The following is a 17,239-nucleotide window of genomic DNA, read 5'->3' as shown; positions in this document are numbered from 1 at the left end:
TCCAAGTATCAACAACTCAAGATCTAAGGGGATGCACACTCTCCTAAACAAACAACCCACAACTAGGGTTTTTAATTCTCTTCAAGAAAAATCGAGTTCTGACAATTCAGGTGGACCTCATAACCTCTCATATGCCTCAAATGATCCTCATGCCAAGTTTCAAGCTCTAATTCACAAGAGTGCCCAGACAAAAGCTCAAATAGTCAACAGTCGACTAGGTTGACCTAAAAGTCAACTGTGGTCAAAGTACAGTCAAAACTCCTGATTTTTTGTCAAAATCCTCATATTGAAATATCATTCACCATTTGATCAAGAATTGATCATGGTTCATCAAGGAAAGATCAGAAATCAACAATTTCAAAAGTTTCTAAATTAGGGTTTTCATAGGAGAAAGTCAACTGAACTTTGATCAGCCATAACTCTCACATGGAACATCAAAAATTTTCCCTCCAAAGCTCATTTTGAAGGAAATTGAATTCTCTACAAATTTGTCTCTCACGTGCCAAGTCCAAAAATGCTTTATTTGAGAGATATGGATCAAAAGATTATAGGTCCTTTTAGAAAGTCAACCAAAAGCAGTTTTTTGTCAAAGCCAATATCATCAATATAAATTATTCAAATGGAAAAAGTTTCCAAAGTGGCTTGTAGAGGACATCTTGAGGTTTCCAAAAAGTCCTAGAACTCCTCCATACCTTAAAAATTGAGGGAGATATGCCTTGTCAAAGTTGGACGATTTTGAGAAGGGAAATGTGAAACAAAAGGCTTCAAATTGGATTTTCTTGCAAAGGGACCCAATATTTCTTGGCCCAATCTTCATCCTTATGATATCCAAGGCCCCAAATTCATTTTCCACGATTTATTGATTAATATTGGATTTTTTTATTGAATTTAATTCATGAAAAATACAATATAAATCATATAATTTGAAAGATACAAGAAAATTTGATTTGGCTTTAATTTTAATCAGAATCAATTATTAAAATATGTATTAATTGATATCAATTTTGTGCAAGGGCTAATTAGTTGGAAAATATGGGATTTGGCTCAAATTTAGAAACCTTGAAAATCAAATTTCAATCAATATCCAATCTTTGATTCAAGGAGGATTCTTCACAAATTTGTTAACCTAAACTCACTTACTATAAGTACATGATTCATTCTAAGGAAAGGGGGGGTTTTTTGGCAAGGATTGCAGTAAAAAAGAACAGGTACGAAGCTCAAAAATCCAAGGAGAAAACCAAATTCGGATTCAAGATTTCAGTGAGATTTAGGCCAAACAAAGGATCCAAATCTATTGCTGGGAGTCTTCTGAAGCTATTACAATCGCCCTTGGAGTCTGAAACATTCAGAATCGAAGCACATAAGCCACGGTTTGTTCATAATTTCGTTATCTCGATTGCACATATTCATGAGTCATAAACGAATTTTAATCATACATGTGTGTTCATATTGATGATTAAAAGCTTTCTGCATAGTTAATTGGATTTTGGTTACGATTTGAGAGATCCACCATGTTTAGGGCTTTGAGCTTTTGAATTTGGGAACCCTAGGTAGAAACAATTTCAGGCCAAATTAAAGGTTCCAATGGATTCGTGAGGCCATTCATATTCGATTTGGGTTGTTTTGCTGTGTTTTCTATGGATTTTGCAGGTTTCGTTGATGTCCATGGATGGCTGAATGCAACGAGAACGAAGAACAGGGAAGGCGCGCGTTCTGGTTTTTTTAATTTTGTTTGAATCTTTTTGTTTTCTTACATATTCACGGCGCTGCGTTTTGTTTTCAACTTGTTAAGATGGCAGGGATGGCAAAAGACATACGTTAATCACGCTGGAGACGGGGGTTCGAACCCCACACCGGTCTCCTTTATTTGTTTTTTAACAAACATTCCCTATAGATCCCATGCACTCTCATTCATGCGTGCATACAATACGCCCTTGCCCTTGCAACCATTGGATCAACCCTAGAAACCATCTAACGCCCCTAAACATGCAAATCCATCATGCATCCTCAGACATGCGCACCACCGAATCAAAAGCTAAGAAAATTTTAATTTTTCTTTATTTTTTATTACTTAAACTAGTTTTAAAAAAACAAATTCTTTCCTAACTTCTTTTTTTCAAAAAAATAATAAAATATTTATTTATTTTAACTATTATTAATAATTTGATTTTTAATTGTTTTAATCTGATTAAATTTTGTTTAATTTTAATTAATTTTTATCCATTGATTAAAAATAAATATTAGGATTAGATATTTAATCGAAATCTGATTGTCACCGATTTAATTAATTGGGTTGAAAACCAACAATTAATTTGTTTTTTTTATTCTGTTAACTATGGCTAACTTGTGCCCTAATCAGGGTTTACGAAGATCACACCTACACTAAGAATTTTTTGGTCCTTTATGCAGTTTCAGGGTTGGTAACAGGGTTTCTTCCGACTATGCGCCTCGCCTATTACGAAGCTAAGTCCTGATTTAATCCTTATTTAAATATTTGTTATTTTATTTAAAATTAGGGTTTGCCTTCAAATATAATGAACTCTGCCTACACTCACTTCCTTTGCTTTGCCAGTTTTTCAGGGTTAACCCCGAGGCTACTCCCGACTACGAACCATATCAGATCAAATCAAAAGCTAAGTCCTATTTCATATTTACTTTAGACTTTCATTCTATTTTATTTTTCCTTTTTTTCATCAAATTAGGGTTAGCCTTAATTGTCATTGAATTAGCCATACACTCACTACTTCCTGTTTTCCAATTTTCAGGGTTAGCCAACCGTCAAAGCTCAATAGTCGGTAACCCTAAAACCTAACCTCATTTATTTTTCTGTCTTAATTATTATTTATGTCAAACCTATTGCCCTGCTAGTCCCCTGGTTTCTTTTTCCCCTTCCCAATAATATTTTTGTAACTGCTTCCTGGTGTATTGGTTGGCCTTTAAGGCACTTAAATCTGTCATATTATATTATTGTGTGGTTAGTAATCCTAGGGAGTGATAACCCTGAATTGAATTAGAATCACCTAATTACAAGATAATATAATTGAATCTGATCACGTGATTGTTGTACTCACTCACCTTTTATGGTACCCCTCTTGTTGCCTGTTGCCTGATGCCTTGTGTTTAATGCATAATAGCCAAAGACCCTCGAATACGAGGATACCTCAGCAATGTTGCCCTCGGTCATTCAAAGATCATAAGTCCCTAATGATGCTGCCTTCGATTCGCCAAATATGATCTCGTCCCTCGAAGTTGCCTACGAAGTGCTGAGGTATCCTCTGGTTTCCTAAATGAAAATGGCTATTCTGATCCTTCCCTTAGACTACCTTCCCCTCCATGGCATGGGACAGTCTTATGGCGAACGATATTTCGACGACCCTTCAACCTCCAAATCAAAGGACTTCCTTACCCTCCTATGGTATGGATAGCCCTGAAAGGCTAAAAGAATATTTTTCATCTAACTAGGTAATTTGCCCCTAATTGCCTTGCTCTGGCTTAAATCCTTTTTCTTACACTTTTTCATAAACCTTCAAAAAGGCTACGCTCATTTACGAGCTAAAGTCCGTATTCTCTTCTTCTACATTTCTGAAACTTTTGGCTTCAAAACTAAAGAGCAAAGCAATTAAGAGCCCATGGAAAACCATGGATGCAAAGGGTGCCTTACACCTTCCCTTTGCATAAATTACCCCCCCGAACTCAGTTTTTTATTTAAAAGGTTTTTCCTGTTCTTTTAGCCTTTCTGATATTTGGATAAAATAAAAGTCGGCGGCGACTCTTGCTTACCGCGACATTTCAAAATAAAGTCAGTTCACCGTATTACAGAACTGGCGACTCTGCTGGGGAGAATTTTCTTATAAAAGAGGGGTTACCTTAAAAGCTTAGGATTCACTTAATTGTTTTCTATTGTTTGCTTTATTTTTCAGGGCTGTTTCGGGAATTAACTGAAGGACAAATCCTACACCCGGATTCAAGTACACTTAAGATAGGAGTGGCATAGTCATGGTGACCTCTTTCACATATGTGGGAGATGAGTCAATATGAAGTTCACGCTTGAGTTAGGACTCCATAGTTATATGCACACCTTTCTCAAATGAGGGAGGTCTATGTATGTGCCTGTGGGTGCGCCGGAGCTCAAGGACCGTTAGTCACCTTTAACCCATCCTGGCCTTTAGGAACGTAGTGGGGGACTACTCTTGACAAATGTTGAGAACTAGTCGCTACCCGATGCTACAATTCAGATAGGTTCTCTCTCAAAGTATCATTGCATGGTGCAAATGCATCATGTCTGAGGGTGCTTTAGAAGGGCCGACAATTCTGGATAACTTATAAAACCTGTTGCTGAAATCTCCTTATCCATAGAAAAACCTTTGGGGAAGGGTATCTCACATGATCTAAACTCCATGTCAGACAAGCCTAAGGAAATTGTGTGACTTGTTTGTGTTTGCTACTAACGTTTGTTTCCCTGCAGGTTTTGTTTAAAGACTTGTTTACCCTTACTATCTCACGCTGTGTATAATGAGCTGCATTCATATAACATCATGACATCATGACATCATAAGCATAACATGTTGACTAACCCCTTCAAGGATCTTAGGAATTTAAGGCGCACAATTTCAGGTGCTCTTATCAAGGACTGAATTCCTATCTAGGGGCAAGAGGATTTATTTTCCTCTAGCCATACTCCTTCAAATTCAGAAGTATCCCGAATCAGAGGCTATGACCCACTCGATATGGTGAGCTTGATTCCCATGGAAGAACATCCCAGAATCAGAGTTCTTCAAACAAAGATGCGACCAAATCATTTTCCAATGTTGCTAACTAAATTTCCTATAGATCCTTGAAAGCATTGCATTTGCATTCATGACATCTCATAACAGGTTTCCATAACAGGTCTCTTATCTTCTCTCGCTGTTTATTTCAGCACAAATGGATCTCGAGCAATCAGTCAAAGACCTTCAAGCTCAGAATGCCCAGTTCCAAGCTTTGATTCTGAACTTGTCCAAGGGGCAAGAAGAACTGAAGACCATCCTTACCAAGAAAAATAAGAAGAAGGGTAAGAAGACTCTGGGGAAAAAGCTTAAACCGATCTTGCAACTCAGGGAAGCCGAAGTCTCTGAAGAAAGTGATGACGAAGATGAGCAAGATGATGATGCTAGTATCAAAACTGAGGCAAAAAGTAACCATGATGCTGCCAAGCCTTCTGAAGAAGAAGAGAACTACCATCATGAGGATGAACATCCTGATGACAAATATAAGTTGTTGGAAGAACGTATGAAAGCCATGGAAATCCAGAAGGTACCTGGACTAGACTTTGAAGAACTAGGACTCATCTCAGGGGTTGTCATTCCTCCGAAATTCAAGACTCCGACCTTTGCTAAGTATGATGGAGTCTCCTGTCCTAAACTACACTTGAGGTCTTATGTAAGGAAGATTCAGCCTCATACTGCTGATAAGAAACGCTGGATCCATTTCTTTCAAGAAAGCTTATCTAGAACTCAACTCGAATGGTACTATCAACTGGAGGGTACCCACACCCGTACCTGGGAAGAGTTGGTTGTTGCTTTCTATAAGCAATACCAATACAATTCCGACCTCGCACCAACTCGCATGCAACTACAAAGCATGTCTATGGGCTCTAATAAAAGTTTCAAAGAGTATGCTCAAAAATGGAGAGATCTAGCTGGAAGAGTCAAACCTTCCTTGGCTGACAGAGAGTTGGTAGATATGTTTATGAATACACTGACTGGCCCTTTCTATAGTCATTTGCTGGGAAGTTCGTCATCTGGATTCACTGAGCTTATACTGACTGGGGAACGCGTTGAGAATGGCATCCGAAGTGGTAAGATTTAAGCTGCTACATCCTCAGGTGTTGCAAAGAAACCTGTCAATGGGAAGTCAGATTCAAATGATGTGCATTATCATAAAAGGAGTAACCATGGCCAATCCATTGGGGCAGTTCTGATCTCCACACCGGCACCTCAAAAAGGTCATCAAAACAAGCAAAACACGCCTAGACGTCAGTTTACAAAGATCAATACGTCACTGGCTCAAGCATTACAACACTTGTTGAAGTCCGAGTTGATCACTTTAAAGGATCCCCCTAAGAATCCTAGTACTTCTGCTCGAAGCTATAATCCTAATGTAAGGTGTGCATATCACTCCGATAGTCCTGGGCATGATACGAATAGCTGCTGGACGTTGAGGAACAAAATCCAAGACATGATCGATGCTGGGGAAATTGAGTTTTATCCTCCTGAGACTCCTAATGTGCTTACCAATGCTGTGGATGGCTAGAAGGATGAACTTTCAGATCATTAGTTTTACTTTTCCATTTGCAATTTCTTTTTCTGTTTGTTTAAATATTCGACTTATGATAGACATTATCTGTTTTAATAATCATCATCAGTGCATTGCATATGTTTGTCTTGAATAAATTATTTCGCTATCACTCATTTTAAATTCTGTCTTTACTTTGCATGTGTTTTGTGATTTTCAACTCCTGCTAGGCGGTAAGCCTTTTAAGGGAGGATGACGAAAACGATATCGCAACCTCTTACAGTGTGCTCTTGAACGGACTATGCTGATGATGTACAGGCATTGTTTCGATTCCTAAACAGTGGAGATATAAGGATGTTAATCCCTCGTCAACCCCTTTGAGCCTAAGGAGTCGAAGTTTCTTTCTCGTACAGATTAAAACCCTTGATCACAACTTGGGGCAGGGTAGTTACTCAGTTAACTCAGTTATACTAGCTTTTGTTTATACAAATAATGATGGGTTCCTGCAACCATTAAGTCAGGCAGTCGATATCCACCAAAAAGGAAAAAGTTGTTAAGTCAAAACCTATGAAGGAGACTTATCAAAATCGAAACATCCCGCTGACTGTAATCTCAAAATAAACAGTTCAGGCAAAAGTTAAGGATAATAAAATCAAAGTTAAAAAGGAGGTTGCTAAAAATTTCCCTCGACAAAAGAGAACATTTCAAAAGAGGTCACTACAAATCCTCTACAAAAGAAAGCATTACAAAAAGGGGGTGACTGCATGTCTAAATAAACCTCTGGTACTTTAACCATCATCAAATATCAATGTTACAACTTCAACCTTTGCTAAGGCTTAAACGCAGAGTTAACTGAGCATAAGATCAAAGAACATCACGAAGAGTGGGATGGGTACAAATAAATTTTGAGCCATTATCCTTTGTTTCTTAAACCGTGAACCAAGCCACGTTACAACCCTTGAAAGTCCTAACTGAAGCATGGTTAGTTCGAAAGCATACTGTCACCAAAAAGGTATCCTGACTCCTTAAAGTTTACCACAAATGTTGAGTTGATATTTCTTTTTTACAAACATCATGTTTTTACAAATATCATGCTTTTACATATCCTGTTTTAAACGTTTTTAAAAAAAAAACTCAAGACAAACATATGCATTGCATCTCATGAATTCATTATTAAACATATTCTGCTACATAATTTCAAGTGTTAGCATCAGAAAGAATCTGCACAGGGTACAACTAATGACTAAAAGTCATCCCGATAGATGAAACTATTCCAGCAGCAGCATCTCTTATAACTGACTTAGTTGAATAGAAGTCAATGAATACAAGGGGCATGTCATGCTTTATCCAGTCAATACTGGGGCAATCAGGTCAAGATTTAATGAAGCACCAAACAATCAGGGGCATGCACCCAAGTGGGTCTGAAGCTATTTCCCAATCAGTCAGGGGCATCACCCTAAGTTTATAAGTACTAGGAGCATCACCCATAGTATATGTCCAAAGGTCCTCACAAGGCGAATCTCTTCAAATTCCCAACTAGCTGGGAAAAAGCTATGCAAAGCATATTCGACACCTCAATCAATACTCGTTGGTGTGTCCCGATCAATACCAGTCCAGAAATGACAGTTTATATAATACCGAGGACAACGTTCAAGACATCCATGCCTTCCCACAAAACCGATTTCACAGGATCATATCCCCACATAGCATTCCTTAAGAAGTTATCTTCAAGCAATCTCTTCCCAACAAAGAATTAGTTCCTCAACTGAGTTTACATCTTCGACACTGTCGGTTCCCCGACACTTTTTCTCTTCTCCAAACAGGGTTATTCATCTCTCTTATCCCCGGTCAGGGTACATCAAGATCAATCATTCAAATCGCTTTCATCCCCAAGCAAAAATCATAAATCTCCAACTGAGCATCTTCAAGACAAGATCAGACAACAAAATCACAAGGACATAGAGATTTATTTTCTCAATCAAGACAACATAAATCATATTCACATATCATATGTCATAAACGTATTCATGCATTGCATTACCTCATAATGAATTCATACATAGCACGCAAGTTTCTCATTTATTTTGAGAGACTCGTCGCATAATACATGCATCATGACACTACATAAAGACTAACTTTACCTTTTTCAGGATACAAGTATAAGCAGATGAACGAAATCTCTAATTTTCAAAGATCTAATTCAGTTACTACGAACGGTACTGACACGGTCAACTCTCAAAGATTATAATTCCATCATCACGAACGGTGTGGACACGATCAACTTTTCCAAAGTCTAATTCAGTTACTACGAACGGTGCTAACAGGACGAGAGATCTAATTCCATCATCACGAACGGTGTGGACACGATCAACTTTTCCAAAGACTAATTCAGTTACTACGAACAATGCTGACACGACGAGAGATCTAATTCCATCATCACGAACGGTGTGGACACGATCATTTACTACGAATGGTGCTAACACGACGAGAGATCTAATTCTATCATCACGAACAGTGTAGACACGATCATCCTTCAAAAATCTAATTTGGTTACTACGAACGGTACTGACACGATCAAAGAAAGAGACAGAATTAATCATGACACTCAATTTAGAAATGACCACGACAACTGAGTCACGATAATGGAATCACGACAACTGAGTCACGATAATGGAATCACGACAACTAAGTCATGATAATGGAATCACGACAACTGAGTCACGATAATGGAATCACGACAACTGAGTCACGATAATGGAATCACGACAACTAAGTCATGATAATGGAATCACGACAACTGAGTCACGATAATGGAATCACGACAACTGAGTCACGATAATGAAATCACGACAGCTGAGTCACGATAATGGAATCACGACCACTGAGTCACGATAATGAAATCATGACAACTGAGTCACGATAATGGAATCCCGAAAACTGAGTCACGATAATGGAATCACGACAACTGAGTCACGATAATGGAATCACAACAACTGAGTCACGATAATGGAATCACGACAACTGAGTCACGATAATGGAATTACGACAACTGAGTCACGATAATGGAATCCCGGCAACTGAGTCACGATAATGGAATTACGACAACTGAGTCACGATAATGGAATCACGACAACTGAGTCACAATAATGGAATCACGACCACTGAGTCACGATAATGAAATCATGACAACTGAGTCACGATAATGGAATCCCGACAACTGAGTCACGTATCTAATCCCGGTATTCAGTTCAGAAATAGTCATGGCAATGAAGTCACAACGATGAAGTCACGACGATGAAGTCACGACAAATCAAGTCACAACAATACGACAATGCAGTCATGACAATAGAGTCACTACAATTAATTCACTTCACATGCCCAACATCCAGATGGCATTTGTAAGCCCATCACCGATAAATTTTCTGTCAAACGCCCGGATGGCATCTTTCAGCCCATCTCAATTAAGTCTCTCAACGTCCGGATGGCATCTCTAAGCCCATCTCTGACAATACTCTTCCTGGATGGCATCTTCAAGCCCATCTCCGACAAAAGTCCCTACTTCAGCTAGGGCAAATTCTTGGGTATTCTAGTGTTCAATCCTCTTCTACCTTCAGATTCCGACAGGCACACATTCCAATCTACATCCTCAGGTATAAGAATATTGAACAGGGGCAGCTGTCATACCCCAAAATTTGCCCATCACATTTTTTATACTCAAGCTAATCCAAGTATCAACAACTCAAGATCTAAGGGGATGCACACTCTCTTAAACAAACAACCCACAACTAGGGTTTTTGCTTCTCTTCAAGAAAAATCGAGTTCTGACAATTCAGTTGGACCTCATTACCTCTCATATGCCTCAAATAATCCTCATGCCAAGTTTCAAGCTCTGATTCACAAGAGTGCCCAGACAAAAGCTCAAATAGTCAATAGTCGACTGGGTTGACCTAAAAGTCAACTGTGGTCAAAGTGCAGTCAAAACTCCTGATTTTTTGTCAAAATCCTCATATTGAAATATCATTCACCATTTGATCAAGAATTGATCATGGTTCATCAAGGAAAGATCAGAAATCAACAATTTCAAAAGTTTCTAAATTAGGGTTTTCATAGGAGAAAGTCAACTAAACTTTGACCAGCCATAACTCTCACATGGAACATCAGAAATTTTCCCTCAAAAACTCATTTTGAAGGAAATTGAATTCTCTACAAATTTGTCTCTCACGTGCCAAGTCCAAAAATGCTTCATTTGAGAGATATGGATCAAAAGATTATAGGTCCTTTTAGAAAGTCAACCAAAAGCAGTTTTTTGTCAAAGCCAATATCATCAATATAAATTCTTCAAATGGAAAAAAGCTTCCAAAGTGGCTTGTAGAGTAGATCTTGAGGTTTCCAAAAAGTCCTAGAACTCCTCCATACCTTAAAATTTGAGGGAGATATGCCTTGTCAAAGTTGGACGGTTTTGAGAAGGAAAATGTGAAACAAAAGGCTTCAAATTGAATTTTCTTGCAAAGGGACCCAATATTTCTTGGCCCAATCTTCATCCTTATGATATCCTTATGAAAAATATGGGATTTGGCTCAAATTTAGAAACCTTGAAAATCAAATTTCAATCAATATCCAATCTTTGATTTAAGGAGGATTCTACACAAATTTGTTAACCTAAACTCACTTACTATAAGTACATGATTCATTCTAAGGAAAGGGGGATTTTTTTGGCAAGGATTGCAGTAAAAAAGAACAGGTACGAAGCTCAAAAATTCAAGGAGAAAACCAAATTCGGATTCAAGATTTCAGTGAGATTTAGGCCAAACAAAGGATCCAAATCTATTGCTGGGAGTCTTCTGAAGCTATCACAATCGCCCTTGGAGTCTGAAACATTCAGAATCGAAGCACATAAGCCACGGTTTGTTCATAATTTCGTTATCTCGATTGCACATATTCATGAGTCATAAACGAATTTTAGTCATACATGTGTGTTCATATTGATGATTAAAAGCTTTCTGCATAGTTAATTGGATTTTGGTTACGATTTGAGAGATCCACCATTTTTAGGGCTTTGAGCTTTTGAATTTGGGAACCCTAGGTAGAAACAATTTCAGGCCGAATTAAAGGTTCCAATGGATTCGTGAGGCCGTTCGTATTCAATCTGGGTTGTTTTGCTGTGTTTTCTATGGATTTTGCAGGTTTCGTTGATGTCCATGGATGGCTGAATGCAACGAGAACGAAGAACAGGGAAGGCGCACGTTCTGGTTTTTTTTAATTTTGTTTGAATCTTTTTGTTTTCTTACATATTCACGGCGCTGCGTTTTGTTTTCAACTTGTTAAGATGGCAGGGATGGCAAAAGACATATGTTAATCACGCTGGAGACGGGGGTTCGAACCCCACGCCGGTCTCCTTTATTTGTTTTTTAACAAACATTCCCTATAGATCCCATGCACTCTCATTCACGCGTGCATACAATACGCCCTTGCCCTTGCAACCGTTGGATCAACCCTGGAAACCATCTAACGCCCCTAAACATGCAAATCCATCATGCATCCTCAGACATGCGCACCACCGAATCAAAAGCTAAGAAAATTTTAATTTTTCTTTATTTTTTATTACATAAACTAGTTTTAAAAAAACAAATTCTTTCCTAACTTCTTTTTTTCAAAAAAATAATAAAATATTTATTTATTTTAACTATTATTAATAATTTGATTTTTAATTGTTTTAATCTGATTAAATTTTGTTTAATTTTAATTTATTTTTATCCTTTGAATAAAAATAAATATTAGGATTAGATATTTAATCGAAACCTGATTGTCACCGATTTAATTAATTGGGTTGAAAACCAACAATTAATTTTTTTTTATTCTGTTAACTATGGCTAACTTGTGCCCTAATCAGGGTTTACGAAGATCACACCTGCGCTAAGAATTTTATGGTCCTTTATGCAGTTTCAGGGTTGGTAGCAAAGTTTCATCCGACTATGCGCCTCGCCTATTACGAAGCTAAGTCCCGATTTAATCCTTATTTAAATATTTGTTATTTTATTTAAAATTAGGGTTTGCCTTCAAATATAATGAACTCTGCCTACACTCACTTCCTTTGCTTTGCCAGTTTTTCAGGGTTAACCCCGAGGCTACTCCCGACTACGAACCATATCAGATCAAATCAAAAGCTATGTCCTATTTCATATTTACTTTAGACATTCATTCTATTTTATTTTTCCTTTTTTTCATCAAATTAGGGTTAGCCTTAATTGTCATTGAATTAGCCATACACTCACTACTTCCTGTTTTCCAATTTTCAGGGTTAGCCAACCGTCAAAGCTCAATAGTCGGTAACCCTAAAACCTAACCTCATTTATTTTTCTGTCTTAATTATTATTTATGTCAAACCTATTGCCATGCTGGTCCCCTGGTTTCTTTTTCCCCTTCCCTATAATATTTTTTTAACTGCTTCCTGGTGTATTGTTTGGCCTTTAAGGCACTTAAATTTGTCATATTATATTATTGTGTGGTTAGTAATCCTAGGGAGTGATAACCCTGAATTGAATTAGAATCACCTAATTACAAGATAATATAATTGAATCTGATCACGTGATTGTTGCACCCATTCACCTTTTATGGTACCCCTCTTGTTGCCTGTTGTTTGTTGCCTTGTGTTTAATGCAGAATAGCCAAAGACCCTCGAATACAAGGATACCTCAGCAATGTTGCCCTCAGTCATTCAAAGATCATAAGTCCTTAATGATGCTGCCTTCGATTCGCCAAATATGATCTCGTCCCTCGAAGTTGCCTACGAAGTGCTGAGGTATCCTCTAGTTGCCTAAATGAAATGGCTATTCTGATCCTTCCCTTAGACTACCTGCCCCTCCATGGCATGGGACAGTCTTATGGCGAACGATATTTTGATGACCCTTCAACCTCCAAATCAAAGGACTTCATTACCCTCTTATGGTATGGATAGCCCTGAAAGGCTAAAAGAACATTTTTCATCTAACCAAGTAATTTGCCCCTAATTGCCTTGCTCTGGCTTAAATCCTTTTTCTTACACTTTTTCATAAACCTTCAAAAAGGCTACGCTCATTTACGAGCTAAAGTCAGTATTCTCTTCTTCTACATTTCTGAAACTTTTGGCTTCAAAACTAAAGAGCAAAGCAATTAAGAGCCCATGGAAAACCATGGATGCAAAGGGTGTCTTACACCTTCCCTTTGCATAAATTGCCCCCCCGAACTCAATTTTTTATTTAAAAGGTTTTTCCTGTTTTTTTAGCCTTTCTGATATTTGGATAAAATAAATGTCGGTGGCGACTCTTGCTTACCGCGACATTTCAAAATAAAGTCAGTTCACCGTATTACAGTACAACCCTGGTTTGATGTGTTTTCGTTAGGTGCGATGATTAATTGATTTGATCATTATAGTTAACGAATTTTATGATGTATTGCTGGTTATTCTGACCGATAGATTCGATCGTCACGAGCAGCAAATAAAGTGTGTTTTAATTTTGTATTACGAGTTCATCATTATCTCTCATAACTAATAGATTTGGCTATTACATGATAATGAATTTCATTATGTGTGTTTTATTATTTTATCTCTCACCAATGCGACTAATAGATTTAGTCGGATCGAGGAGAGAATTAGCCAAGAATTAGTTAAATTAATATTAACGAATAAATTAATTAGATTAAATTTATTTCTCGCCAATGCGACTAATAGATATAGTCGGATCGAGGAGAAAATTAATTAAGGAATAATGTTTTTGTCAAATGGTAGTGGGATTGGGCAAATCCTAATACGTCATAAGTCGTTTTTGCGATTTATAATGGTCAAAACTAATTAAATAAATTAATCGAAATAATCGAATAATTGGGTGATAATCCTAAACCCATGTCGTTAACCTAATCCTAGTTTATTAACCTAACCCTAATTAAATAAATTAATTAAACCAAATGTAAATAATCATCCCTTAATCTAAATAATAACTAAATAAATACAAATGAATAGATAAAATAAAAATTATATTGAACCTGGTTATAATCCGGTGTGAACGATCCTTGAGTGCCCATGGTGAACCTTGCAATCCTGGGCGTTAGATTTGAATCATAGGAGATCTCATGGTGGTGATGTGAGGGTCCACCGTGAGTATGCATTGGCTGCGTATACCAGATCTAGGCATAATGGAGAACAAATAAATGGTAAAACAAATAAGCAAGACCCTGGGATCGAACCCATGTCTGCTTGGTTCCCAACACCTATGCCTCTCCATTCGTGCTAGCTTTATGAGTTGTTGAATAATTAAACCAAAAAATATAATATAGACAAACAAAGACAACTGAAGCATTAGTCAAACGCTGGGCCCACACCCACGCTTCTGCCCAATGAGAAAGGGAAAGAGAACCTTAACCGTTTTGACCGGCCAATGAGGTGCATAGAGAGAGGAACATGAGATGCTAACCACCCATTCAAAACAACACACGCGTGCGACTGCAGGGTCCATAGAACTGTTCATCATCTTCTCCAATATCACCTGCGGAAATTGCTGTAAGTTCTCCTGCGATATTACCTGCGGATTCTCCAAAATTTCGTATTTCTCCACGGCCATGCCTAGATGCCTGCAAAACGAATGTAGCGAGAAGGTGGAAACACCCAGACTAACTAAAACGGGGTCTGCGAGTCCGGTGGTGTACTCCGTTTGCCCTGAAAGTACCTGCAAAGTGCTATATGAACAACTCGAAGCTTGAAGCTCCATTAATGGCAATTGCATATTCTTACGGTAAAGCTCGTGTTTTAGGTACCAATCACGTTCTAATGATCATTACTAAGAGATATAAATCCACAAAATTGATCCATGAAGTATGTATCAAAGAAACCAAAAATAAAAAAACAAGAGTGCATGAGAACACGAGAGATGACTTCCCTGTGCGTTTCAGATTAATTCCTGGATCTGGTTCAAACCCTACGGCCTTCAGGAGAACGATCAGAAGCTTGTCACGGCCTGAATCTACTTATATCTTCTTCTTTTTTTATGCCCTAGTTTAGGAGAATTTTGTAGCATGTGAACCCTAGCTTTTCTCCTTATCTTTTCGTCCCCCCTATTCTGAATATTTTTTAGAATATATATGGTCCTTCTAGGGTTTCTTTTTGGGCTTGGATACCTTCTATCTTTGGAGAGAAAAATCCTTGATAAAAATAACTTATTTCTCTTTAATCTTATAAAATCTATCCCCATAACCATTCATCACTAATTTGGACCTTCTTTGGATGTCTCTTGGGCCCTTGGATGATTAAGAATGAAAACCCCATGATTTAATTCATGTATCTTGTATTTTATTTAATTTATTTTGCATTTATATGAATAAAATTCAAATAAAATATAAATAAAATACCAAAAATATGAGAATGGTTTTATAGACCCTTATATATGTCATGAATGTGTTTGAAATATAAATTCTAGGCCCATTAGTCCAAAAACCAAGTTTTGGTCAATTAGGGTTTCATGCATATCATGAAAATTGCTCAACTTTAACCATGCGTATTTCCCTCAATTTTAACCCTATGGAGGTGTTCTTGATCTTTTTATAAAGCTTAGAGAGTCCTCTAAATGACCCTTTTGGTTTCATTTCAATTGAGGCTTCCATGCTCAAGTTATGAGCTTTGACCCAAAAGGTGTTTTTGTTGACTTTTTGGAGGACCTATAATCTCCTTGACCATATCTCTAAAATGAAGCATTTCTGGCCTTGGCTTGTGAGAGACAAAGTTGTATAGAATTCAATTTCCTTCAAAATAGGCATTGGTTGGGAAATTTTTGATACTCCATGTGGAAGTTATGACCAGTCAAAGTTGAGTTGACTTTTCCTATAAAAAACCCTTAATTTGAACATTTTGACTTTGTTCATTTCTGAGTTTTTATTAACGGATCATGATCAACCTTTGATCAAATGATGGATATAACCTCAAATACTTGATGTCGACCAAAAGGCTTGAAGTTTGACTGGATTTTGACTATAGTTGACTTTTAGGTCAACATAGTCGACTATTGATCGTCTGAGCCATTGAATGAGAAATCCTTGGGATTGAAGCTTGATAATTGACATGGAGATACCTTGAGATCCATTTGAGGCCTTGTAGATTCAAACTCTTCTGATAAAATGCAAACCTTAGCTTAGGAGGCCCTCGATTAGGAGAATGTTGCTTGAATAAACCCTTGAACCTTGAGCCATTGAAGATGAACATAGGAGGGAAAATTTTGGGGTATGACAAAAGGGGGACCTCGAAATGATCTACATGTACCAAAACTGATACCTGCACGTGATATTCCACATGCCAACCATTCACAATATAAGGAAATGTGCTCGAATGAAATTCTTTCCCGATGAGTACTGTATGACTTCCAGGCGACGTCATCATGTTGAGTCCGATCAATATACATACAGAACGACAAGATAGCATTATTCCCTCTGTTAGGGATAAACTAGAAAGCAAATGGATAATAATCAGTATAGAACAGGTCACATATAAACCCATGAATGTAGTGATTGTGGGCAAGGATGCATCCCTGAAAATGAATAAGAATAAAAATATTAGTAACAGGTGGAAAATAAGTTGTTTGTAACTTAATAGTGGGATTTGGAAATTATTGTAAGTAGGGTGCATGAGTTAGTCATTTACTTTGTTGTTCATTTACAACCTTCGCTCAGGTTAGAGTATAGGTAAACCAAGCATGTAGAAACCCAATTCCACTCGTGAACGGACTCTAAGTCGATGAAATATTTAAGGTAGGCCACATCTACGTAGGTTGCACATTTGTTCACAAACATGGACGTGCTAACTAGAACATGAAGAAACGCCTCAGGGCACACTACTTATGGTACGCAACCCAAAGATCATCGGTGTTCGGGTGTTCGACTATCTCCAAGTTGTTGGCATACAATTCCGCCTATGAAGCAAACTTGACATGTGCATCCCTGGTGCTTC

This window comes from Vicia villosa, linkage group LG3, assembly GCF_029867415.1.
Source record: "Vicia villosa cultivar HV-30 ecotype Madison, WI linkage group LG3, Vvil1.0, whole genome shotgun sequence".
Taxonomy (NCBI): domain Eukaryota; kingdom Viridiplantae; phylum Streptophyta; class Magnoliopsida; order Fabales; family Fabaceae; genus Vicia; species Vicia villosa.
Note: the sequence above shows the minus strand (reverse complement) of the source record.